The sequence below is a fragment of the Globicephala melas genome, chromosome 14 (assembly GCF_963455315.2).
Source record: "Globicephala melas chromosome 14, mGloMel1.2, whole genome shotgun sequence".
NCBI lineage: Eukaryota > Metazoa > Chordata > Mammalia > Artiodactyla > Delphinidae > Globicephala > Globicephala melas.
Genome location: NC_083327.1, coordinates 62,241,669 through 62,263,844, shown reverse-complemented (window position 1 = coordinate 62,263,844; position 22,176 = coordinate 62,241,669). Strand labels below are relative to the sequence as shown.

General features: G+C 40.4%; 1 protein-coding gene and 1 pseudogene across 2 annotated transcripts in view; both read left to right on the top strand.

Annotated features, from left to right (window-relative positions):
- MAP3K5 (mitogen-activated protein kinase kinase kinase 5) overlaps positions 1–22,176 on the top strand; it is a 218,375-nt gene that overhangs the window by 5,932 nt on the left and 190,267 nt on the right. The window lies entirely within an intron of this gene.
- LOC115851409 (heterogeneous nuclear ribonucleoprotein R pseudogene) lies at positions 13,208–15,830 on the top strand (annotated as a pseudogene).

Below are 22,176 nucleotides of genomic sequence, written 5' to 3'. Positions count from 1 at the left end.
ATAAAAGTCACCCATTTGGGCCATGTCACTGGACAGGCATCTGAACTTTCTGGGTTTGGTTCCACTTGCTTCCAGCACAGCTCCTTAGGACTTCCAGTCTTATTTGATAACAAAAAAAGCACACATAACCTTTGTCTCCTGTCTATCTCAGACTGAGAAGTTCCTGAGAATCTTCCAGCCCACTTCTGCATTTTCTACTTTTAACTCCAGTGAGGCTTTCTTATATACTGTCTCATATACTTGGAGGGAGAAGTATACTTGGGTGGCGTCAGTATTTCCTAAATATTGGTTCCCATGAACCGGTTTGAAAAAATTGAAGACTGACATGAGTTTGTCAACATTTTATCTTCCCAGGTAAGTGTATTATAAAGAGAGAAAAAGAAAACTTGACAACCAGCCAGCTACTGCCATGACTTCTTAAAAAGAAAACACATTTTTTTATGTTGAATTAGGGAAGGCATAACCTTAAATAATAGCTTTTTGCATACAGTAAATGTGTGGAAAAACGCATTATTTATTATTCTTTTTCCCATTTCACCATGATGGATGAAAACTTTATCGTGCCAATTAACAGAGCAGTGTTTGAGAACCTCTAGTCTAAACCACCTTATAGCCCCTTCCTACCTCATCACTGCTTCTTCACCCAAGAAACAAGCCTTAGCAAAATTATCAAAAGAGCAAACATAGGCAAACTCATAAAGAAAAAGTCTAGTTTAGGAAGGGATTAAAAAAATATCCCAGTAGAGGCCCACTCATGGTTTTTCTCTGGGTTGTTGACTTTTTGCTGGCATATCATTGCCTGCCTCCTGTGAGCTCAGAACACTGTGCTTCCTCTTGCTTTCTTGGAGGCAAAGTTAAAATTTTCCAAAAAGAGCTTTACTAGAAAATTGGAAAAAAGCAAAACGAAAAACGAAACTCCAAAGCACAAAAATAACATTTGTTTTTAGAGCACCCATTTCTCATCCCAGATAGTCAACTGCAGCTTGTCCCCACTGGTCCTGCTTCCCAGGCTCCTGGGATCCTGGTTTCTTGTTTCAGTTTGGTTGCCTTTTGTCTGCTTCGTATGTTCATCAGTTGATAGTTCAAGTTGGTTCCACGTCTAGGTGAAGCCTAATTATAGGCTCACAACTTGGCCTTGTCTCACCAGTGGCCGTGGCTGGTGCCAGCCTTCTGGGAGTTCTCTGCTACAAGTCAGTTCCCCTCTGGTGGCTGCAGGGACTGTCCCTTGCTTCCTGTTTTGGAGGCCTGGTTAGAGGCCCGTTCAGTTCCTGTTTCTGGTTTGCGGGATAAAATTGGTTCACTGCTTCTTTGTGGAGCAGTGGGAGGTTGACAAGCACAAAGCCCAGTGAATGTGCAAGTTTCCACCAACAGGTACCAACTGGTTTTGCTTTGCAAGTAGTTGCCCTAAGCGGACCCTTCAAACAGCACTCCGCTCTGCCTGAGGCAAGGTGAGAGTTGAGACTATAGTAACTGAGGTGGGAGTGGGCAGTGTTGCAGGAACTACAGCTGTGTGAGTATCAGGAAGAAACCGGTAACCAACAGCCTTGGGAAAGGTATATCTTGAGAAAACAGCCTCACTGTCCCATAAACTGGATATAGATATGTGGGGAAACTGGCTGTTTAAGAAAGCTACCCCTTATTTTCAGGGAGCAAAATTAGATTTGCAAGTTTTATTAGTGTCATAAAAGAAAAATAGGAAAGCAAAGCAAAATTATAATTTATTTTAAAATCCACTGGTGATTCTAATATGTTGACTTCTTTCATTGCTTTAATATATTGGCTTTTATCTCTGGCTGGAGATGTTGACTTAAGAAACTCATCAAGGGCTTCCCTGGTGGCGCAATAGTTGAGAATCCGCCTGCCAATGCAGGGGTTACGGGTTCGAGCCCTGGTCTGGGAGGATCCCACGTGCTGCAGAGCAGCTGGGCCCGTGCGCCACAGCTGCTGAGCCTGTGCTCTAGAGCCCGTGAACCACAACTACTGAGCCCACGTGCCGCAACTACTGAAGCCCGCGCGCCTAGGGCCCGTGCTCCGCAACAGGAGAAGCCACTGCAATGAGAAGCCTGCGCACAGCAACAAAGGGTAGCCCCCGCTCGCTGCAACTAGAGAAAATGTGTGCACAGTAACAAAGACCCAACGTGGCCAAAAATAAATAAATAAATAACTTTATTTATTAAAAAAAAAAACTCATCAAAATATGTGTCAGATTATTGGCGAAGGAGAGACGCTATGAGACAAAGCTGATTTTTAAAGTCTTGTCTAATTATTCCAAAAAAGTTGGAAAGTGAGTACTTACATCTTATGTTTTTTATTTTGTAATTTTGTTTTTTTCCAAAAGAAAACATAAAAACTAAAAGATACAGAACCCAGGCTACATTGTGGCAGTTTTCTTAGGGGGACACAGAAGAGAGGAGAAAAAATTTAAATGTTAACAGTGTCTTCTACTGAAAATCCTAGCAGAGCGGATCTGTGTAACTTGAATGCTTCAGAAGTTGCACAAGGTAACAGTAAACATTCCACAAGCAAACCATTTCTGTTACAGTAGGTAATCAACAATGGGCAAAGCAATTGCCTTTGGTATATGATTCATGCAGGAAGGAAGTTATATTTCTTTGTACAGCAAGGCTTTAAAAGAGGTTGTGACCAATTACATTAGTATTTTCCAATACTTTTAGTCTCTTCTAAGAACTCTTAAGAAACGGAAACATGGAGGAGAACTACTCTAGTGAATTATCAGTGGATGTCAGGCCATCTGACCACTGACTCCAAACCATATAAAACCAGGTATTTGCCTAAGCCAGAGAATTCTCTCTCCTTTCAAAATCTAAGTTACCCCTATTTCTTATTTAAAAATCATCCCCAAAGAATTAAGGAAACCCAGGCTATTACATGTCAAATACCTCTTGATATCACATTCAAGTTTTCTAATAAGTTCATTGTGACAAGTATCAGCTTAGAGCCAAGGCAACCCAGGACCAGGAGTGTGATTCCTGCCGTCCAGGGGCCACAGCGGCTTTTACCTCCAGCTAGGTGTTTTCCAATTTATAGTTTGGTCACACTGGGGCGTAGGTGATTTTATGTGGCGAAATCAGAATGATAATGTAAATGTATATTGTTCTATGCAATGGAGTCCTCTTTTGATTATCTTACTTGCTTCAGAAAACAAATAGATGTGGCAGTGTAGTCCTCTGTCTTTCACAGTTGAGGCAACTCCTCCTTGGAGAAGGGTATTTGACTTGGCCAGAATAAATCGACTGGTTGAGTAGGAAGTCGTACTCACCTCTTCTGAATCCCAAATAATCCAGGCTTTTCCCCAGTATACTACAGAGAAAACCATGAAAAAACCAGTAAGATAATAAAATTGGTTCAAAGGATAATTTGAAGAGCAGATACTACACACACATACACACACACACACACGCGCACGCACACAATCAGGAATGCTGCAATGAAATTGCTGATAGATGCCAAACTGCTAATGTACTGTAAGGCAATTCTTTTTTTTTTTTTTTTAACATCTTTATTGGAGTATAATTGCTTTACAATGGTGTGTTAGTTTCTGCTTTACAACAAAGTGAATCAGTTATACATATGTTCCCATATCTCTTCCCTCTTGCATCTCCCTCCCTCTCACCCTCCCTATCCCACCCCTCTAGGTGGTCACAAACCCCCTAGCTGATCTCCCTGTGCCATGCGGCTGCTTCCCACTAGCTATCCACCCTATGTTTGGTAGTGTATATATGTCCATGCCTCTCTCTCACTTTGTCACAGCTTACCCTTCTCCCTCCCCATATCCTCAAGTTCATGCTCTAGTAGGTCTGTGTCTTTATTCCCGTCCTAACCCTAGGCTCTTCATGACATTTTTTTTTTTTTAGATTCCATATATATGTGTTAGCATATGGTATTTGTTTTTCTCTTTCTGACTTACTTCACTCTGTATGACAGACTCCAGGTCCATCCACCTCACTACAAGTAACTCAATTTTGTTTCTTTTTACGGTTGAGTAATATTCCATTGTATATATGTTCCACATCTTCTTTATCCATTCATCTGTTGATGGACACTTAAATTGCTTCCATGTCCTGGCTATTGTAAACAGAGCTGCAATGAACATTTTGGTACATGACTCTTTTTGAATTATGGTTTTCTCAGGGTATATGCCCAGTAGTGGGATTGCTGGGTCGTATGGTAGTTCTATTTTTAGTTTTTTAAGGAACCTCCATATTGTTCTCCATAGTGGCTGTATCAATTTACCTTCCCACCAATAGTGCAAGAGTGTTCCCTTTTCTCCACACCCTCTCCAGCATTTATTGTCTCTAGATTTTTTGATGATGGCCATTCTGACTGGTGTGAGATGATATCTCATTGTAGTTTTGATTTGCATTTCTCTAATGATTAATGATGTTGAGCATTCTTTCATGTGTTTGTTGGCAATCTGTATGTCTTCTTTGGAGAAATGTCTGTTTAGGTCTTCTGCCCATTTTTGGATTGGGTTGCTTGTTTTTTTGTTATTGAACTGCATGAACTGCTTATAAATTTTGGAGATTAATCCTTTGTCAGTTGCTTCATTTTCTCCCATTCTGAGGGTTGTCTTTTGGTGTTGTTTATGGTTTCCTTTGCTGTGCAAAAGCCTTTAAGTTTCATTAGGTCCCATTTGTTTATTTTTGATTTTATTTCCATTTCTCTAGGAGGTGGGTCAAAAAGGATCTTGCTGTGATTTATGTCATAGAGTGTTCTTGTAAGGCAAGTCTATAAGTATAAATGTTGGAGTCATCTATTCTATAAGGTGGAAATCAATTGTATCTCTACCAAACAATATTCATTTGTATCGCTGTGGACAAGTATTATTTGCATTACTATCAGTTTTATACAACTTAACGTTTATCCCAAAAGCATTATAAAATGGTTTTATCACTAGAAAGACAGTCAAAGGTGCTTTTTTTTTTTTTTTTAAATCAGATAGTTCCCAGAGGGTGCCTTGACCAGAAACAAGTCAGAAATACACCAGTGTGTTGCTTGCAGTGTCTGCAAACCCAGCTTCATTCATATACTAGGAAATCATCATTACTAACAGGAACTTCAGTAGTCTAGATCACTCCAAACAGGTTTATTTTTTGGAGGGAAGAAATGCATATAATATTTTAGAGGGCTGGCAAATTGCTCTAAGACTCCACACACCAAATATGTTACTTTGATCTTGTAATTTAAGGCAAGTCATACGCAAATGAACACCATGTGTTACTGAGTGCCAGGTGCCGTGCCAGTCACTCTACATGCCTGAACTTATTCAGTCTTTATGAGGCAGATAATACCAGTGGATCAGTTTCACACATGGGGAAACTGAGACCCTGCAGAGTTATCCACTTTCCCAGTGCCACTTGGTAGAACCAAGTTTTGAACCTAAGACTGTCTGATCCCAGAATCTGTTCATTTATAATTATGCTCTCCTGTCTGCTAGAAATAAATCTTCTGTTTGAGAACATTTAAATTACAGTCTTCTCATCAGTAGACATTTGTTGACTACTTAAAATCTGCAAGATTTCTTCCTAAGATCTGCACAGAATTATGTTAAGAGTGCAATTTCTGCCTTTTATGGTCTTACAGTCTGCCCATTGAATTCAACAATTTAATAAATAATTATTGGGAGCCTACCACATGCAAGGTGATGCTCTAAGTAGTGAATAAGTGAAACATCCAAGGAAATTTTTTTAAGGACTTCACAATATGGATGATTTCATTAAACTGGACACATGAGAACAATGTTCATTACTGCTATAACAGATGTGAAAATGCATTGAAAATAATAATCTTACACACCTGTAAACTACGCGTTAGGCTCTTCACTTTATTTTTATATGAAATCAGTATCATGTTCCAAAATTATTTAAATAAATACCCAGATTTTATTAAAAACCTTTAAGGTCTTTTATAAATTTTGACAAAATCTATTAAATTGACTTCAAGGAAGAATTTTTTTATATAATGACTCATAGAAACAAGTGGAGCTATTACTTGAGACTTAGAATCTTTTTTCTTATATACTGTTTCTACAGTAGTGGAATTTGATCTGTATTTAAATTCTCTTGTATTAATCCTTTCAGTTTGTGAAAAAAATTGAGGCTATTTTAGGTAATTGCAACATGCCAACAATGTAGTATCAGTTTAGGATTCCTTAGGCATATAGTCCATGATAAAATTGTGTTACTTGCTTGTTGATAATGCCTGGGGCCTATGTATGGTCCTTGGTTGACAGAAAATAGTCAGCTTGAATGCAAAGTTACTGAGTGGCTGGGCAAGAATGAAGATAGTAAACAAACAAACAAAATTCCATTTAGAGAATGGAATCTAAATGTCAGACACCTATTAGATACCTTGTTGATGCTTGCAGAACCAGATCTGTGTTATGGTATACATAAAAATGACTAAGGTTGAAATCTGGGCGACCTTTGAACTTTCTAAGCAACATTATGAATGTACACTTTATGTAACCTTTCTAATTCTTTTTTTAATGTTTATTTATATATTTATTTATTTATTTTTGTCTGCGTTGGGTCTTCGATGCTGCATGTGGGCTTTCTTTAGTTGCGGTGCGCAGGCTTCTCATTGCAGTGGCTTCTCTTGTTTCAGAGCATGGGCTCTAGGCACGCGGGCTCAGTAGTTGTGGCTCGCAGCCTCAGTAGTTGTGGTGCACGGCTTAGTTGCTCCATGGCATGTGGGATCTTCCCAGACCAGGGCTTGGACCTGTGTCCCCTGCCTTGGCAGGCGGATTCTTAACCACTGCACCACCAGGGAAGTCCTCTAATTATTTTTGAGTCACATACATACAGTTGATGTATGTTAGTTCTACCAAGACAATTTCTAGATTTTTAGGAATTGGTCTTGGGAAACTAGCTTTGGTTGATCCAGTGAAAATTCAGATCTTTGGATCTAGATAGTCGGATTTTAGCTTTTCAAAACTAACTCTTGGTCAGTTTACTGTTTACTATTTATATACACTCAGAGTAAGAAAAGATTTCTAGACTATGTAGAGTGGCAGAGTCTGGCTTTAAAACCTAATGTATCTGTGTGTGTGTGTGTGTGTGTGTGTGTGTTGCAAAACAGAGTTGGGGTGTAAGTTGCTTGGCTTGATCTAGTGAAATTCGAGAACAATGCTGTAGCTTGCACGTGAGTTACGACAATAGTTGGCCTAACTTTTCTTGCCCAGCAACTTAGTGCTGCCAATAGTTTACGGGCTTAAAGTACACTTGGCAGTTGGTAAATCTGAAATAAAGTTGGAAAGGAAATGCTAGCCTAGACTCTTAATAGAGTCCTAGACTCTTCTTTCCTTTATAACTCAGTAGTGTAGAACATTTATTTGATCATTAAATATGCCACATGAGTGGGTTACCCAAGGACTGATCTGCTGTGTTTACTAGTGTCAACCTGCAAATCTGCATTTGTGTTGTTTCCAATGTCTAAAATTAAGGGTTGTCAGCATTATGAAATCTTTGCACAGTCAGCTCTGCTTTTGACTTAACATTTAATTTCCAGGAGTACTTTGTTAGTGTTTCCTGGTCCATATAGCATGTATTCAAATGAGTGACGCACTTGGTCATAAGTTTTTATTTGGATTGATTTATGTCACACCAAGGTATAAGTGACAAAAGTTCATATTTATCACGAACATAGTATGTTTCCAAATCTCACTTTTTAAGGTTCTTTTGAAGAAATGAGTTAGATGCAAAGATGGACTAGTGAAGAAGTAAATTGCAGGAGCGTTTCCAAGCTGCTAACATGTAAATATTCATTAGCGTTCATTAATGACAGGGTTAAGGCTTGGTTTGCTTGGATTTACAGAAAGTTTAAAAGTCCAGACAGAATCCTGTTCTCGATTCTTTGTTTAAGGCAACAGAAGTCAGAAAAAAGGCAGACAAGAATTGTAGGTGACTGAGCTCAAGTAACCTCTGTGTAGTTTTATGGTTACATTTATAACTGTCGTTCGGTGCCCATTTATGAAATCTCGGAGAAGGTAAAACCTTGATAGCACGAGAGTGACACTTTTCTGTGTCAGCCAAATCTCTTATACACTTGGAACCAAAGTTAAGATATTGCTCTATCTCTCTGGTTTGCCTCCAACATTGAATCATATTTTCACTGTTTGGTGAAAGGGAGATAAGTAATGGAAAATTGCTACTTCACAATTTCCAAGCTGCTCAGAGCTCAGGACTCTGCGTTTAATAAAACTCTATTTTATTAAAGAAGCAGGTTTCATCTTGTTAAATATATAGTGAACATTCTTCGTGATTGATAATCTCTTGATTATCCAAGGCTGGTATCTTCTTCTTATTACCTCTTTCCATTCATTGTTAATCTTGGAATAGCCCAAGAGGGACTAGACACCATCCTTAGCAGCAAGTTTGTTCACACAAAAGCCATTGCCACTGTGTTGTGACACTGCTTGGGAATTTTGAACAAAATTGTACTATGATATTTATGTGTTGTCGTGCCTTCATTTTCCCAGACCACCACTATTTAATAGGTTTGTGCTTTCCTATGAAAATATCATTAGACATGTTGGAATAAGTTTGCAGAGACAGATGTATGAAGCAGCCCTGATTTTTCTGTTTTCAAATTCCACTTTTTTGGGTTGGTTCTCCTTTATTTCTTTGCCAGGGGAGTAAGAGTATGTTCCCTAAACAGAGTTCTGTGCCAGAGGATAAGCCAACTTAATTTGAGACGATTTTCTAAGAGCATTAAAGGAGAAAAAAAAAAGCTATGATTGGAGAATCCAAGGCCCTAATCTGCTTTCAGTTTTCAGTTACCTGGTCTAAATTGTGAAAGCTCCACCTAAGACTTGAACTGGCCTATGAGCTTCTGATGACTTTATATTTAGTCTATGAGAATTACCTTCTCAAGTCTTTTAATTGTCTGCTTTAACCACAGAAGAAAGTATTGCCCAATATTTGAGCTATAATATGTGGTCACCAGGGAAATTCCTTCCTAAATCCAGCATATTGCATAGTTATTTATGAGCTGGAGCTTAGCATTCTTTTTTATTTAAGCTAAGAATAATCATGGAACTCTTTAACTTTCTATTTTTTAGCCCTTCTTTAAGATCTGTGTAATTTTTTATTGATGTTTATGTTAGTCTATCTGTTACCTCTTAAAATAATCTCTTAAGAACTATTAAATACATCTTAATTTGTTTACTTGATTCTTTGGAGTATATAAAGAAAACCTGTCACTCCGTAAGTGTTGCATCATATGGGAAATGACTAAGAAGAACAACCGAAGAAGTCAAGTCCAATGTTAGAGGATAATGAGAAATCCTTTGTTAGAAAGGTCTGACATAGAAGAAGCAGTTTCGGGTACTATAAAGGATCGTTAAAGTATAATTCCATGTCTCTTTTCCTTGTCTGTCTTGTTTATCCTGCATCTCTAGTACCTAATACAGTGCTTGGCACTTAATAGGCACCTGATACGTATTGATGGATTGAATGAATGAATATTGCATTTTCCCTTAGTGGTGTTTATGAATTGATTTTGATATCTGTCTTTTCTACTTAAGTGTGAGTGAAGTTCCTAGGTGGCAAAGATCACATTTTATGGATCTTGACATCCCCCAGGTCTTCTGTATCTGTACTTGACCTATAGATCTGTGCTTGATCATGAAGTGGCCGCACTTACTGAATTCAGTGAAAATCAACCCTTCTGTTGAGGGGCTCACAGTCCAGTGCAGGAGACCAGCTATAAAGATAGAGTAGGGGCTTCCCTGGTGGCGCAGTGGTTGAGAGTCCATCTGCCGATGCAGGGGACACGGGTTCGTGCCCCAGTCCGGGAAGATCCCACAAGCTGCAGAGCGGCTGGGCCCGTGAGCTATGGCCGCTGAGCCTGTGCGTCGGGAGCCTGTGCTCCACAACAGGAGAGGCCACAACAGTGAGAGGCCCACGTACCGCAAAAAAAAAAAAAAAAAAAAAATAGAGTAGGCTATGCTGATTGCTGATTGCTAATTGCTATATTAGAAGTTTATTTAAAGTGCTTTGAGAACATAAGTGACAGAGGATTCTTCTGGGGAAGAGGGGAGTGTGGAGGAGGTTGGCTAAGGCTTTGGATAGAAGATGATATTTGAATTGGGTTTTGAAGGATAACAGTGAAAGCACTTATTACATGCCAGGCATTTTAAATTCTGAGAATAAGTGAGACTCCCCAAAAGAAAGAGGTAGAATAAAAAGAGGGCCTATGGTGGAACAGAGACAACACCAACATTTAAAGATGGACAGAGGAAGGCATCAACTCGTGAGAAAGCAAAGTGGTCAAGAGGTAAGACAAGGGACGGGGGAAAGTTCAGAGAGTGGAAGAGAGAGGAAAAGAGTGAGCTAGCTGAGAGCGACAGGAAGAGGTCAGAAGTCAGTAAAGTTGGACGTTTCAGAGAAATAGCTGGACTTGGAGATTAGAAAGCCCCTGATAACTTTTGCCAGAGCAATTTCAGGAGAGTAGGTGGCGGTGGTTGTCTGGAATAGTGTCTTTGAGTGATTGCTGGTGAACAACAGGAGGCGTATGACCAAGAGTAGTTTTTAAAGAAGTGTGTTGCAAATGAACCCGTCTACGAAACAGACTCACAGACCTAGAGAACAGACTTGTGGTTGCCAACGGGGCGGGGCTGGGGGAGGGGTGGGCCGGGAGTTCGGGTTTTACAGCTGCAAACTGTTACATACAGCGTGGATAAACAACAAGGTCCTACTATCTAGCACAGGGAACTGTATTCGATATCCTGAGATAAACCATAATGGAAAAGAATATGAAAAAAGATGTATACATATGTATAACTGAATCACTTTGCTATACAGCAGAAATTAACACAACTTCATAAATCAACTATACTTCAATTTAAAAAAATAGATAAATAAAAATAATTTAAAAAAATAAACCAATGTGTTGGTGAGAGAAGCAGAAAGAGAAGGCAGCTGCTGGCAGCAGTGTACCCTGCTCCCAGGCTAAGGGACCTTGCCTGGTCCTGCCGGTGTTTATGCCTTAGAGACACGATGAGGTCAGTAAGCCTTTGTGGGCTCAAGTATTATTTAACATTGTTTCTGGGGGAACGTGGAATACAAATTCCCAACCACCTTCTTCCAGAAAGAACTTCGGAGTGTGACCCTTTGTAAATGTACTTGTTTTCTTGGCTAATTGTAATTAGCTGAAAATAGAGTTGCTTTTCCTTGTGAAATTCTGTAACTTAGATAATAAATTTGAATTCACAGTGATACAGCTTAAGTTGAGTGTTCTTTACTGGTGGAACTCAGTTTACAGAAGTGTTGGACTTGTTCAGGAGGTGAAAGTGTTCACTAAGAAAATGGATAGCTCAGGCTAGGTAAGTTTTTCATTCTTTTCTCTCCAATGGCTGGATTTCATAGGTTTTTGAAGCTCAAAGAATAAGAACTGAGATCAAAAATGCTTTTGTTATTTCCTCAGCCACTTCAAACACTTCATTGCATATAACACTGGCCACTTTTAAGTAAAAATGATTCTTTCTTTAAAAGAGATCTTTTTTACTTAGTGTCATCTCACTTCGTAAACCTACACTGGAAACAAATTTTTTAAAAACTCTGACTGCTTTTTAGGCTTTCTTCACCTTAGGTTCCAGTCACTCCTGAGTGGAGAGCTGCTCTGACTACAGTACTGGTATAAACCCTGGATTACTTTGAAGGTGCTCTCACTACCAGACAGGCTCCTTCCCTTGTATTCTTTGTCTATTTGTCCATTCCAAAAGAAGCTCTCCCCCCTCAAAAAAAATCTTATCTGAATAGTTACTATTGCTTTACTGGCTTATCTTGGAATCATCTCCCTTCAGCCTTATCTTTTATGCATCCAGTGAAGGACACATGTGTCTGATGTTGACTCATGTTTCTGATGATACCCCCTTAGCTCTTTCGTGTAATACTTACTGGAGTAGGAGAGAGAAGGGACACATTTACTTAGAAACATTTGCTTAGAAACATTTTGTTTACCTAAGGATGACTTTACCAAGGATTAAGTTCTCTCTCTCTCTCTTTCTTTCTCCCTCTCTCTGTCTCTCTTTCTTCCTTTCTCTTTCTTTCCTTTAGTAAAAAACCATTACAGAGCCCAATCTTTTAAAAACTTGTTTCGAAAATCAGTTCTCAGGGTGAAACTTGAATTTTCTAAAAGAGCATTTCCAAAGAAAACATATTTTAAAATATTGGGTTGTCAAGATAGTACAGAATCTTCTAATAGTAATAATAATATTATTATTATTTGATAATAATAGTGGTAATTACAATAAATAAAAAGATTAGAGTAGAAAGGTTTAGTTGTACAGGTTTCTAGTAACAATATGGGGGATTAGGTGGATTTCATTCCTTTAGTCCCTGTGAAATGAACAAAATGCCTTTTTGGGTGTCAGATGTTTCCCTACTATGTCTTTTTAGCTCAGAACTCCCTAGCTGTAGCTTTAACTGTCTGATGTATACTCCACATCTGCTGTGATCCCACAGATAACCTTCAAACTCATTTCCCTACAGAAATTGGTCCCCTCCTCTAGTTCCTAACATCTCATTAAATGGCACTCAATTGGGACTTCCCTGGTGGTCCAGTCATTAAGAATCTGCCTTCCAGTGCAGGGGACGCGGGTCCCCTCTCTGGTCAGGGAACTAAGATCCCACATGCTGCTGGGCAGCTAAGCCTGCGTGCCGAACTAGAGAGCCCACGTGCTGCAATTACTGAGCCTGCACACTGCAACTACTGAGCCCAAGTGCTCTAGAGCCCATGTGCCACAACTAGAGAGAAGCCTGCACGCTGCAATGAAAGATCCTACATGCCACAATGAAGATCCTGCGTGCCACAACTAAGACCCAATGCAGCCAAAAAAAGAGAGAAAAAGAAAAATGGCACCCAATTTTCAAAACCAGATTCTTTTTTAATTTATTTTATTTTATTTTATTTTTTTGCGGTACGCGGGCCTCTCACTGTTGTGGCCTCTCCCGTTGTGGAGCACAGGCTCCGGACGCACAGGCTCAGCGGCCATGGCTCACGGGCCCAGCCGCTCCGCAGCATGTGGGATCTTCCTGGACCGGGGCACGAACCCGTGTCCCCTGCATCGACAGGCGGACTCTCAACCACTGCGCCACCAGGGAAGCCCTCAAAACCAGATTCCTTTAAAATAATCATGAATTATATACATGTTAAGAATATCAGTCCAGGTCCATGAGGGGGGGAGGGGGTGGCGCGCGCGCCATTTCTAGTCGTTTTCAAAGCGCCTCGCGCTGATTCTCACGGGCCCGGCCGTCGGCCCCAGCTCTGCCCCGCAGCATAATAAAATGGCTAATCAGGTGAATGGTAATGCGGTACAGTTAAAAGAAGAGGAAGAACCAATGGATACTTCCAGTGTAACTCACACAGAACACTACAAGACACTGATAGAGGCAGGCCTCCCACAGAAGGTGGCAGAAAGACTTGATGAAATATTTCAGACAGGCTTGGTAGCTTATGTCGATCTTGATGAAAGAGCCATTGATGCTCTCAGGGAATTTAATGAAGAAGGAGCTCTGTCTGTACTACAACAGTTCAAGGAAAGTGACTTATCACATGTTCAGAACAAAAGTGCATTTTTATGTGGAGTTATGAAGACCTACAGGCAAAGGGAGAAACAGGGGAGCAAGGTGCAAGAGTCTACAAAGGGACCCGATGAAGCAAAGATCAAGGCCTTGCTTGAGAGGACTGGTTATACCCTGGATGTAACCACAGGACAGAGGAAGTATGGTGGTCCTCCACCAGACAGTGTGTACTCTGGCATGCAACCTGGAATTGGAACAGAAGTCTTTGTAGGTAAAATACCAAGAGATTTATATGAGGATGAGTTGGTGCCCCTTTTTGAAAAGGCTGGTCCCATTTGGGATCTACGTCTTATGATGGATCCACTGTCTGGTCAGAACAGAGGGTATGCATTTATCACCTTCTGTGGAAAGGAAGCTGCACAGGAAGCTGTTAAACTGTGTGACAGCTATGAAATTCGCCCTGGTAAACACCTTGGAGTGTGCATTTCTGTGGCAAACAACAGGCTTTTTGTTGGATCAATTCCGAAGAATAAGACTAAAGAAAACATTCTGGAAGAATTCAGTAAAGTCACAGGTTTAACAGAGGGTTTGGTGGACGTTATTCTCTATCATCAACCCGATGACAAAAAGAAGAATCGGGGGTTCTGCTTCCTTGAGTATGAGGATCACAAGTCAGCAGCACAAGCCAGACGCCGGCTGATGAGTGGAAAAGTAAAAGTATGGGGAAATGTAGTTACGGATGAATGGGCTGACCCTGTGGAAGAACCAGATCCAGAAGTCATGGCTAAGGTGAAAGTTTTATTTGTGAGAAACTTGGCTACTACAGTGACAGAAGAAATACTGGAAAAGTCGTTTTCTGAATTCGGAAAACTTGAAAGAGTGAAGAAGTTGAAAGATTATGCATTTGTTCATTTCGAAGACAGAGGAGCAGCTGTTAAGGCCATGGATGAAATGAATGGCAAAGAAATAGAAGGGGAAGAAATTGAAATAGTCTTAGCCAAGCCACCAGACAAGAAAAGGAAAGAGCGCCAAGCTGCTAGACAGGCCTCCAGAAGCACTGCGTATGAAGATTATTACTATCACCCTCCTCCTCGTATGCCACCTCCAATTAGAGGTCGGGGTCGTGGTGGGGGGAGAGGTGGATATGGCTACCCTCCAGATTACTATGGCTATGAAGATTACTATGATGATTACTATGGTTATGATTATCATGACTATCGTGGAGGCTATGAAGATCCCTACTACGGCTATGATGATGGCTATGCAGTAAGAGGAAGAGGAGGAGGAAGGGGAGGGCGAGGTGCTCCACCACCACCAAGGGGGCGGGGAGCACCACCTCCAAGAGGTAGAGCTGGCTATTCACAAAGGGGGGCACCTTTGGGACCACCAAGAGGCTCTAGGGGTGGCAGAGGGGGTCCTGCACAACAGCAGAGAGGCCGTGGTTCCCGTGGATCTCGGGGCAACCGTGGGGGCAATGTAGGAGGCAAGAGAAAGGCAGATGGGTACAACCAACCTGATTCCAAGCGCCGTCAGACCAACAACCAACAGAACTGGGGTTCCCAGCCCATCGCTCAACAGCCGCTTCAGCAAGGTGGTGACTATTCTGGTAACTATGGTTACAATAATGACAACCAGGAATTTTATCAGGATACTTATGGGCAACAGTGGAAATAGACAAGTGAGGGCTTGAAAATGATACTGGCAAGATACGATTGGCTCTAGATCTACATCCTTCAAAAAAAAAATTGGCTTATCTGTTTCATCTTTAAGTAGCAATTTGCTGCCATTTGTATTGGGCTGAAGAAATCACTATTGTGTATATACTCAAGTCTTTTTATTTTTTCCTCTTTTCATAAATGCTCTTGGACATTATTGGGCTTGCAGAGTTCCCTTATTCTGGGAGTTACAATGCTTTTATCCTTTCAGGCTTCATTTTAGCTTCAAAACAAGCTGAGCACACTGTTAAATCATGATTTTGCAGAACCTTTGGTTTTGGACAGCTTCATTTTTTGGATTTGGGATAGATTACCTAGCAGTATGGAGTATGCTGTAAATAAAAATACAAGCTAGTGCTTTGTCTTAGTAGTTTTAAGAAATTAAAGCAAACAAATTTAAGTTTTCTTGTATTGAAAATAACCTATGATTGTATGTTTTGCATTCCTAGAAGTAGGTCAACTGTGTTTTTAAATTGTTATAACTTCACATCTTTTTGAAATCTGCCCTACAAAATTTGTTTGGCTTAAACGTCAAAGCCGTGACAATTTGTTCTTTGATGTGATTGTATTTCCAATTTCTTGTTCATGTAAGATTTCAATAAAACTCAAAAATCTATTCAAAACATTAAAAAAAAAAAAAAAAAAAGAATATCAGTCCTTTGTTTTTCCCAATGTATTACTTTATTTCCCTAGTTTGATGTTTAGTTTAATTTTTGTCTTAATTCTTTACATATTTTTATAGTCAAAACTATTATCTTTTGTGAATTCTACTGTTGCTTTTAAGTGTAGATTCTTGCTTTATCTGTAGATCTGAGAATTATTTATTTGTACTTTTTTCTAGAAAATTTAAGACTTTCTTTTACACTTCCTCCTCCATCTTGAGTTAATTTTGTTGTAATGATGTAGGAAAAGTAATGTGTCTGTATGCCAATGTACTGCGATTCACAAAAGGAAACAACTTGTGAGCTAAGTGAAATTTAGCAACATGACATTTCTTTAAATAGCACTTACTGTTTGTTCATGCATGTCTGAACTACATCCGTTATTTCTGTAAGTGACCTTGTCTCTTGCTCTTAATATTACCTAATGCCTCCAGCCCATTTCTCGGAGGGAAAGATACCCCTTACATGGCTTCCCCTCCCCTTGGGGGAAGAGGCAAACTTAGTAACAGTCATTTAGTTGTTACTTTACAGAAGTCATTTACTTTTTAGTGTAGCACATTGATGTGCTTAGAGTTAGCGTTATTGCTGTATGTAGTAGCCGTCTGCTCCAAACATGCCGTTTTTCCTCATTTATTCATTCGTTCATTTGTTCATTCATTCAATAAACATTGGTTGGGTCTGCATCGTGTGCCAGACTTTGGAGAGAGAAAGTGGCTGGGACATAGTCCTCGCCCACAAAATACTCAGGTGGTGGTTGGTCTTCACTCTCCCATCTCCTCACCATTTGTTTTTCTGTTTACTGTTTCCCCATCCCACTTCTGTATATTTATCTCTTCTTTTTATTTTTTTAATCTATTTTTAAAATTGAGATTATAACATAGACCATAAATGCACTTTTTAAAAGTGTCGAATTCAGTGGTTTTTAGTAGATTTACGAAGTGTGCCGCCGTCGTCAATATTTAATTCCAACACATTTTTATCACCTCAAAAATAAACCCTGTATCCATTAACAGTCACTCCCATGTCCCTTTCCCCTCAGTCCCTGGCAACTACTCTCTTTGGTCTCTCTGAATTCGCCTCTTCTAGATATTTCATATAAATGGAATCATACAGTATGTGGCATTTTGTGTCTGGCTTCTTTCACTTAGCATCATGTCTTCAAGCTTCATCCATGTTGTAAACAGGTGTCGATACTCCATGCCTTTTTCTGGCTGGATACTATTCCACTGTGTGGGTATATAACATATTTTGTTTATTCATCTGTTGATGGACATTTGGGTTGTTTCCACTTTTTGTCTACTATGAATAAAGCTACAGTGAACAGGTATATACAAGTTTTCAGTTCTCTTAATTATATACTTAGGGGTGGAATTGCTGGTTCACATGGTAACTGAACTTTCTGAAGAACCATTGAAACACTTTCTAAAACGGCTGTATCATTTTCTGGTACCACCAACAATGTATGAGGGCTCTAGTTTATCTCCATCCTTACTGATGCATGTTATTGTCTGTCTTTTTGATTCTAGCCATCCTAGTGGATATGTAGTGGTACCGCATTGTGGTTTTGACTTGTATTTTCTTAATGACTAATGATGGTGAACACTTTTTCATGTGTTTATGGCCATTTGTATATCATTTTTTTGAGAACTGTCTCATCAGATCTTTTGCCCATTTTAAAATTCATCTTACTGAGTTGTAATAATTCTTTACATATTCTGCATATAAGTCTCTTATCAGATATATGATTTGCAAATATTTTCTCCCATTTTGTGGGGTTTTTTTTTGATAGTATCTTTTGAAGCACAAAAGTTTTAAATTTTGATAAAGTCCCATTTATCTATCTTTTCTTTTGTTGCTTGTACTTTTGGTGTCTTAACATAAGAAACTGTTGCCCAATCTGAGGTCACGAAGACTTACACCTATATTTTCTTCTAAGAGTTTTATAGTTTTTGCTCTTGAATATAGGTCATTGATCCTTTCTGAGTCAGTTTTTATATAACATGTGAGGTAAGGGTCCAGCTTCATTCTTTTGCATGTGGATATCCAGTTGTCTCAGCACCAGTGATTGAAAAGACCATTCATTCTTTCATCATTGAATTTTCTGGCGCTCTTGCCAAAAATCAGTTGACTATAAAAGCATGAGTTCATTTCTTGATTCTGTTCCATTGATCTGTATGTTTATCCTTATGCTAGTATTGTATAGTCTTGATTACTTGAACTTTGTATTAAGTCTTGAAAAGGAAGGAACTTTGAAAAGGAGTATGAGGCCCCCAACTTTGTTCTTCTTTTTCAAGACTGTTTTGGCGATTTTGGTTCTCTTTGTATTTCCATATGAATTTTAAGCTCGTTCATTTTTGCAAAAAAGACAGTTGGGTCTTCTTACTTTTTTTAACTGTCCTTGATATCCTTTCCTTTCTCTTTAAAATGTTTCCCTTCCTGTTTCTCTTGCCTTTCTTGGCTTTTGTGACAGCCAGTCTCAACTTTTGCTTTTTATTTATTGGCTATTGGACTGATCATGGAACCATGGATTGCAGAGTTTTCAGGTTTTGGGCATTTATCGTCATTGTCGTACTCAGGGTTGGATAGATTTCACTTTTTCCCTGGCTTCTTTTCCTCCTTTCTTTGTTTCCTTTCTCTTTTCCTTCTTCCCTCCTTCCTTTCATCCTTCCTTCTTGTGGGTTTGGCACTTATCAGAATTAGGGATGTTGGTAGAGTCTGACTTCAGAATAAATGGGGAATCACTACTTACCTCTGTCTGCTTATTACTTAAAATTTAAATATTTAAATGTGAAAAGTCAAATATTTCTTGAATTGTGATGATAAACTTATGATTTGGTTTCTTATACAAAAAATAGAAAATCTGGTTTTTATAAGAAAAAAACATTAAAATGTTAATTTTCCTATAACATACTTGTTAGTCCATGCTCTCTTTAAAAATAATCCCAGTCTGTAAATATTTCCAGGTTTAGCACTCTGTGTTTTGCAGACAACATCTTAGTGTTAAGATATTAGATGAAGGAATGGAGTTTATTATAGGTTTAACCTGCCCAGTATGGTCTTATGTTGGTGTAATGTGAAACCTTCTCTGAACTGTTGCCTTAACTTGGGCAATCACATTGACAAGCTCTTTGCTCTGTAAATCTCTTAATGACCTCTCTCCCCAACCACAGATTCCAACCTGTCTAGTTCTGTTGAGCCAGATATCCTACTACCTAGTACCCTAAAATGCAGTTGTTGACTGCTGTGTCTGGTAATGAAGGGAAGAGTCAAAACTCCGGTAATCTATCAGTCTGTTCGTTACCATGGGTGAATCAAGGTAAATCGGGTGTGGAAGTACGGAACAGCAAGGGCACAGACTTGACCTACTTGGCTATGAGACCAGTGGTGCCCAGCTGTTTTAGTTTTTAAATTGTGAAGGATGACCCAGAGGTCATCCTTACGGTCAATTCTTTGCTGAGTTATTGCTTGGCCTTGTTCGAAGGGGAAACTAGAGCTTCAACTCAGAAACACACCCTGCAGAACAGTTGGTGTGGATTTGCGGGTGAGGTATTTAAGCGGACAGTGTCTGACTGCTCCCCGGGGTGGGGATGGGGGTTCTGGCTTTACCTGCAGCTTCCTTGGTTTTATGCTGTACCAGGTAGATTCCTGCCCACCTCATGACCTGTGGCACAGCTGGGAGGGCTCATCAGGGTTAGGGACTGTTTCTTGGAATGTTCACATTGGGGATTTCTGTCTCCACTGATCAGAGGACTAGAAAAAAAAAATCATGTCTTCCTCATGAAGGGAGGGAAGCCATATACTGTAATGATGGAAACGTGGACTGTGGCTCTGACAGACCTCTGTGTTTGAGCTTTGACCCTGCCACTTACTGGTTCTGTGTTCTTCTCTAAGCTTTATTTTCTCGTCTGTAAGACGGAGGTCAAAACAGTCACTGCCTTATAGATCTACTGAGAAGATTAGATGGGATCGTGCAGGCAAGGATCTTTGCACAGTGCCAGGCAGGTCGTAGACTGTTGGAATAAAAAGGACTTTAGAGACCATTTAATCCAGTACTTAATCTGATGCTTCAATCTAACAAGAGGCTCTTAGATGCGCTTTTATTATGTTGCTATATTACCTTATAAATTTGATTGTCATGGTGGTGGGGACATCTAATGATGACTCCTGACTTTGTTAAGATACTGTTTAAAAAGTTCCCCATTGCCTGGGCATTTGGGGCTGGGAGAGCGACGCAGTCCTGGAAGCAGATGTGTGGCAGTCGTGGTGCCCAAAGTGACAGATTTGCAGGGAGCCCCAAGGTGACCCCACAGAGTTCACACATTTCAGTTCCCGAGACATGGTGGGAAGAACACATGCTTTAGGGTTAGGAGGCTTGCTTTGAGTTTCAGTTCTGCCTCACATATCCTCTCTGCGATGAGAAAGCCTATAGTTACCATCGTTTTGAGGATTAACCGAGAAAGTAGACAGGAAAGGAGCGGGCAACATTTATATATTCACAGTGACGATTTATTATTTTGAGAAGTGTGTGTTTCACTTTTCTGTGTGCTGCATACTAAACCGTACAAAATACAGTGGCTTCTAACAACAATCTGTTATTATCCCTCACAACTTAGGGCGTTGACTAGGTTCCTCTGGGTGGTTCTTCCGTTTCATGTGTAGTTGGTTGGGTCGGCAGTCATCTAGGGGCTGGACTGGGCTAGAATGTCCAGGAAGGCTCATTCCCATTCCTGGATGTTGGTGTAGGCTCTCTGCAGTGGCCTCAGTTCTCTTCTTGTGGCCTCTCCACACGGCCAGGTTGGACTTCTCACATGGTGTTTGCATTCTGAGATCGAGTGTTTCTCAGAAGAAGGAAGTGGAAGCTGTTAGTTCTCTTATGCTTTGGTCTCAAAATTCTCAGGACTTTGGCTGCATTTTGTCAGTCAAAGCAGTCACAGTGCCAACCCAGACTCAAGAGGAGGGGGATAGCTCAATGGGGAAGTGGGCACGTGCACACCGAGGGGTAAGGAATTGATGGTGGTGGTCTTTGGAAACATCCACCAAGCTTGAATGTCCTTGTGTACTTCACACCATGTGGGTGTGCACATGTGCAGGGGGTTGATCCCCAAGTCAGTAGCTCTCTGCCTGCTTCGCTTCCATGTAGTAGCTAAGTCATGGAGAGAACCAAGGCCTGAGCCTCAAGGAGAGTCATTGAATTTTGAGAAAGAAGCAATTAAAACTCAAAATGGAAGGTACCTGAATGGATTCAGCAAGAATATGCTTTACATGGAAAACATTTTTCCCCTATAAAAAAACTTATTTTTTCTCTACAGATAGGGCTGCTAGGAAATTTGCTGTCAAAATACTTTCCTGAGACTTTTTGCTATCCACCAGAAGAAGGTTTGTCTGAAAGCTGACCTGGTTCCCCACATATTTGGGTCTATTGGGATTAGATGGTTGAACAGAGACTGGACAGCTGAAAATTTGCCCTGGCTGCTGCTTGAAGTGGACAAGGCAGTGAACAACTTGGTGAAAATCCAGTTTATACATCCAAGACTCCAGATCTCTTTTATTCATTCATTGGCCATGCTGCGGCTTGTGGGATCTTTGTTCCCCGACCAGGGATTGAACCCACGCCCTCAGCAGTGAAAGCACGGAGGCCTAACCACTGGACCGCCAAGGAATTCCCCAAGACTCCAGATCTCTTTTATTCATTCATTGGCCATGATGTGGCTTGTGGGATCTTTGTTCCCCAACCAGGGATTGAACCCACGCCTTCAGCAGTGAAAGCACGGACGCCTAACCACTGGACCGCCAAGGAATTCCCCAAGACTCCAGATCTTAACTCACTCGTTATGCGAAAAAGAGATTGATGCTTTTCAAAAATCTGTGCAAATTAACATGCATCCAAGACTTACTACCCCATCTCAGCTTTGGGAATGGACAGGATTTGTTGTTTTTTCCCTCTAGCTGTGCAGAAGGCAAGGCAAGGAAGGAGTAGGGCCACAGAGAGGACCAGGTGGTAGCAGTGGCCTGGCCATTAACCAAGAGACCTCAGGAGGCTGGGAATAAGAAGGGGGAGAGACCTTCCCTTAGGGTCAAGTGCAGATACATGTGGTTCATGGACCGGTTTAATCTGCAGGCAACGTGCCTATCCCTAGAGAGGTTTGCAGCCAGCATTAATGTTTCCAGAGCGATAAAGACAGAGTACAGGAGGTACTTCCCTTGGTGCTTTCCACCTGTTGAATTCTACGTGGCTTTAGAAACTCGACTAGA